General features: G+C 28.6%; 1 pseudogene; it reads right to left on the reverse strand.

The window, feature by feature from the left end:
- Nucleotides 1-1,038: 1,038 nt before the first annotated feature.
- On the reverse strand, nt 1,039-4,482 carry LOC131180754 (probable LRR receptor-like serine/threonine-protein kinase At3g47570; annotated as a pseudogene).
- Nucleotides 4,483-5,855: the final 1,373 nt, after the last annotated feature.

Below are 5,855 nucleotides of genomic sequence, written 5' to 3' on the forward strand. Positions count from 1 at the left end.
ATAATCATTAATTCTATGTTCAGTTGTCCCAACTAATAGAACTCATATAATTTAATTATACCACTTTAAAATTTATTTAAAACTATTAAAAATTCATTTCAATTGAAATTAATTTTTTCATATAAGAATTATTCTAAAAGGGTTGAAATTAATTTTTCATCACCCAAAATAATTCTATTTCAGAACATTTCCTACCTCAATACTAAATAGGCAATAGAAGATAATAGGTGTAGTAGGGGAAATTATTCAATGCTTTTGATATACACACTCTTTCATAATTATGTGAGGCCTGCTACTCACATTTTAAGGAGAACTTATTTTTTTTAAGAGAATGTGTACAATATTGAAAACATAATATATATATTTTTATCTTAATACTAAATAGGGATTAGAAGCTGAGTGTGAATAAGAGTCAATATAATAATAATAATAATAATAATAATAATAATAATAATAATAATAATAATAATAATAATAATAATAATAATAATAATAATAATAAGCATTAGTAGCTAATAGGTGCACAAGTAGTACATATATTGTTTAATTGTGTTGGTCTAAATAAAGTGGGTATTGGGTTATATTTGATGATGTCTTTCATCGCATCCTTTTATTGGTATATGAAAATTAACTTAAAGAAAATCAAAAATAATATACCAATGAACTTGTTTCAAAATTTAAAATTAAATTATATTATCAAATACAAAATTACATTGATTACTATTAATATTTGAACAAAACTACTAATTTTTCTTAACACGTTGAGAAGAGCATTGCATTTTACTAACAAAAAAAATTTGATTAACAAATTATGATTATTCAATTGTAAAAGAAATTAATTGCGTGAGGATTTAAGAAATTGCTTTTAATTATAATAATATTTAAATTTAATTATTTAAAAACTAGCTTTTATTCCTGGCCTTATATTATTGAAATATGCTACTTTTGGTTCTCATTGTTGGTAATTTGTAACTTAATTATACAGTATTTTTAACATAATGGTTTATTTTTTTTAATTTTAAAATTTTATTAATTGAATAAAGAAATTGCACTTCCTTAAAAAACTAGATCAGATAATTAGATGTACAAACATAAACAAAATGAGGTAAAATAGGAATCAAAGTAGGTCAACCTTGATCTAATGTGTAATATAAATTAATCTGCAATTTAAAATTTGAAATAATCCAAACTTGCCTGTCTTTATCCGTAAATCCGAACTCCAAGAAAAGTACTTCTAATCAAATGCAATTCTTTAGCAACATCCCTCATGCTCATTCTGTCGTTGGGTGATTCTGCCGAACAAGCTACTCCAACTTTGAATACTCTAAGCAAACAATCTTTCCTTTTACCAGTACTTGTCAGGCTCATATTCCCATTATTGTTGTCCTCTGCTTTTGCATGTATTTCTATCTGCTCATCTATTTCAGCATTTTTTGTTGATGTTTCGCCCATTTCTCTTGAAAGAAGGGTTGGATCTGTGATTTGCGCAAGTCTTTTTGGCAATGCATCCTTCACAAAGTTGTGCAGATTTAAACGGCCTTCAAATATTTTGTCCGTTGGCTTTTTTCCTGAGAACATCTCTAATACAAGGATCCCAAAACTATACACATCCCCTTCTTTTGATGCAATGCCACCCATTCCATACTCTGCATTAATTTTATAGAAATTATTCAGTCAATATATCATAAGGACTATCAATTGGTAAGCAAACAAAGTAAAATAGAAAAACTAAAAAATGATATTGCTTCTATGAATTGAACTGTTACCTGGGGGTGCATACCCAATAGTCCCCCTTATTCCAATTGAGCTAGTTTGAGTTTGTGATGCATCATTGGTGTTCAAGAAGAATTTAGCCAAACCGAAATCGCTTAAATGTGCAACCATGTCATCATCGAGAAGAACATTATTGGGCTTCAAGTCACAATGAATTATTGGAATTTCGCAAAGGTCATGAACATAATGCAACGCAGATGCCACATCAATTGCAATATTCAATCTTTGAAGAAAATCCAAGTTTCTTGACTGATAATTGCTGTGGATGTCTTGATACAACCACTTCTCAAGGCTTCCTTTGCCCATGAATTCATAAACTAGAGCTTTGAATTCATTCTGTTTGCAATCAATGCTGGAGCAATACGTAAGCAGCTTAACTAGATTTCGATGCCTCACTGTCCTTAACACCTTGCACTCGGCCATGAAGCTTTTTGAAGCACCCCTTGTTCCAAGTTTGAGGACCTTAATAGCCACAACTCTTTCCATTTGATTGAGAAATCCTTTATACACAGAACCAAAGCTGCCAGATCCAATTAAGTTGTCGGCAGAAAATCCACTTGTTGCATCAAAAAGATCCCTGTAAGATACCTTTACAAGGCGATCTATTTCTTTAGGTGTGGCAGATGAGCTCTTTTTTTATACTTTCCTTCGATACAAAAGCAAGAAGGCTAGCATCAACAGCACAAAGAGAATCACACAAGGAATTATGATTGCAAACTTAATAGCAATGGACTTCCCTTTCTTCATTGCTTTGGTAGGGCATTTTGGTTGATGGAGTTCTGGCACACCACCACAAAGCTTAATATTACCCATCAGTGAAATTGCACTTGCATTTAAAAAAACTCCTTTGGCTGGAATCTCACCCTCAAGATCATTAAAAGAAAGATTTAAATATAAGAGATACTGTAGACTTTGCAAGTCTTTTGGAATTTCTCCAGTGAGGTTGTTCCTCGAAAGATCTAATTCTTGAAGACCCTTCAAGGAAGCCATAGATGAAGGAATGATTCCCTGGAAAGAATTTCCCTGCAAATAGAGATATTCCAAGCTTAAACAAAACCCAATGGTTCCAGGAATTTCTCCAGAAAGCATGTTTCCTGAGACATCCAGAGTATTTATATTTGTTAGCTTTCCCACATCTGCTGGCAGGTTGCCGGTTAGTGAATTCTTTGATAAGTTTAAGCGTCGAGATAAGGAAGGAAGATGGAGAAGCTCCTTGGGTATAGATCCATTAAGGTTATTTTCTGAAATATCCAAAATCTGCAATTTCTGGCAATTTCCTATACTTAGAGTAATATTTCCTTCTAGATTGTTATGAGGGATGTAAAGTATAGACAATTGAGTGAGATTGCCTATGGAGGATGGGATTTGACCTGACAATCTATTTTCATCTAAATACAATCCTTGAAGTTTTCTTAATTTTCCCAAGGAAGAAGGGATGACTCCAGTGAAAAGATTATCCCACATGGACAATACAATTAAGTTGATGAGATTCTCTAATGCTTCAGGAATAGTTCCGGTGATTTGATTTGCTCCAAAATATAGGCTGGTAAGTTGAATTGACAGATTGGCTATAGAGTTGGGCAAAATACCTCCGAAATTGTTGAAAGTGAAATCTAAGATTTCTAGATTGCTGCGGTTTTTCAAAGATGATAAAAAGGCCAAGTCACCTGTGGAATTATATCCTAGATTATTCCTCCCAACATTTAGCCACAAAAAACTTCTTAAATTTCCCAGACAACTTGGAACTCGTCCCACAAAATTGTTAATGGGAAGATCGAGTATTCCCAGTTGAGATGCATTGCAAAGGGAAATGGGAATTAACCCAGAAAAGAAATTTGATCCCATATCAATCTCTTGGAGATTTGGGAGAGTAATCCCTATGTTGTTTGGTAGGCTGCCGTGAAGCTTGTTTAGCGAAATTGAGATCATTTTAAGAGATGAGATATTAAAAATGGCTGAAGGAAATATACCAGATAGATTATTGTCAGCAAAATTGAAATGTGTGAGGGTGGTTAATCGGCTCAATTCATGTGGAATATTTCCCTCCAACTCCATAGTGGTTGCAGAAAGCCAAGCAAGCGACGAAAGGTTGCCAATGGAAGGTGGAATTTTTCCATTCAGATTGTTGGCATTGAGGATAAGCTCTTCAAGCATTGCTAGAGAACCAAGCTCTGTAGGGATTTTCCCAATTAGATTATTTTTTTGCAGTCTGATTATCCTGAGATGAGAACAACGGGTAATGTTGATCGGAATTACACCTTCTATTGTATTATTATTGAGAAAGAATTCTTGTAATCGAAACAAATTACCAACTTCCTGTGGAATTTGACCTTTGAAACTGTTGTTTCGAAGGTTCAAGATTCTTAAAAAACTCAAATTGCCAATATATGGAGATACAGATCCAATTAAATTCTGGCCTTCTAACACCAATGAAGTGACTCGCTGGTGGCGGCGACTACAAGTGATTCCATACCATTGGCAAAAAGAAAGAGAATGATTCCACGAATTGAAGATTTCATGTGGATCACTGGCTATCCCAGCTTTAAAACTGAGCAAAGCAAGCTGATCAGTCTCATTTTGTGAAGAATGGGCTTGTATTAATTGCAAGTTTAAAAAGAGGAAAATAACCAGTTGAAGAAAAACGAGAAAAAGCTGAAGCAAACAAGAGTCATAAATCTTCATTTGGTTTGGAGAGAGAGAGAGAGGCTGGGAGAGTTACTTAGCAATGGAAATCATGGTGGACATATATACAAAAAATGGAGTTATTGTTTTTCAATCATTTTCCATTCTTCCTTTTTTTTTATTATTATTTTATTTTATTTTTCTAATATTTTTTAATTACGAAGTAACTTTACTATTTACACATACGGAAGAATAAAAATAACCTGTTTTCAAAAAAAAAAAAAAAGAATAAAAATAGCCTGACATGACATATGATAAAAGTGGAAAATCATTAAATATACTAATTTAATATTATTTCACGTTTATATAATTATTAAAGATATTTTTCTTTTTATTTATATCTCATAGTGTCTCGTTCATTCACATAAATAAGATTAATTCACGTTTAGATCAAAATTGATATCCAGATAAAATTTTTTTAACATAATGATAATTTCATGAGTCAAATTTTTAATTTTATATGTAAAGTTTATTTAAAGATATAGTTACTTTCATTAATTTAACCATCGATTAAAATTTTTTTTTAATTTATTGAAAAATGTCTAATAATTTCCTATAGTATATAATTAATATTGCATTATGCAAAAATAGGATTGAGCGAAAGAGTAATCTCTATCTTTTTTTTTTTCATTTTATTAAAAAATTAGCATAATGCCTTGAATAATTTATAATTTATATTTTTTAATTTAATTTTTAATTACATTTAAAATAAGATAAATTATTATTAAATAAATTTTAAATTAAATTTTTTTCTTTTATTTAATTTAATTTGAATAAATTTTTATTTATTATAATAATAAATTTTTAATTAATTTATAGTGTAATTAATTAAATTACTTATTTAATTTATATATATATATTAATAATAGTTTTTATGATTATTTCGTTTAAAATATAATAAAAATATTTTATTTAAAAAATAATTTAAATTTCATGAAATTATTATATTTTATCTCACTAATTATTTAAATCGATATTTATTTTTTTAAATTAAAAAAATTCATTAAATTAATGAGAAAATAGTATTATTTCAAAAATTTATAAATATAATTATTTTAATTATAAATATAATAAAAAAATTAAATTCTTAATAATGAATTGAATTATTTAATTTTAATAATAATGAAAATATATAACATTATTATTAATTAAAAATAATATTATATTATATTATTTTTTAAAAATACTATATCTAAATGTAAATTTTTTCTTATTAGTCTGATATACATATTTTTATAAAATAATTCTTTGATAAAAAAATTTATCACTTTACATAAATTTATAATATAAAATAAATATATTTCATAAAAATTAAAATTTTAAAATATTATCACTTTCTATTAATATAATAAATATTAAAAATGCATACTATTTTTCAAAAGATGAATTCAATAATTTTA

The sequence above is a fragment of the Hevea brasiliensis genome, chromosome 6 (assembly GCF_030052815.1).
Source record: "Hevea brasiliensis isolate MT/VB/25A 57/8 chromosome 6, ASM3005281v1, whole genome shotgun sequence".
NCBI classification, from domain to species: Eukaryota; Viridiplantae; Streptophyta; class Magnoliopsida; order Malpighiales; family Euphorbiaceae; genus Hevea; species Hevea brasiliensis.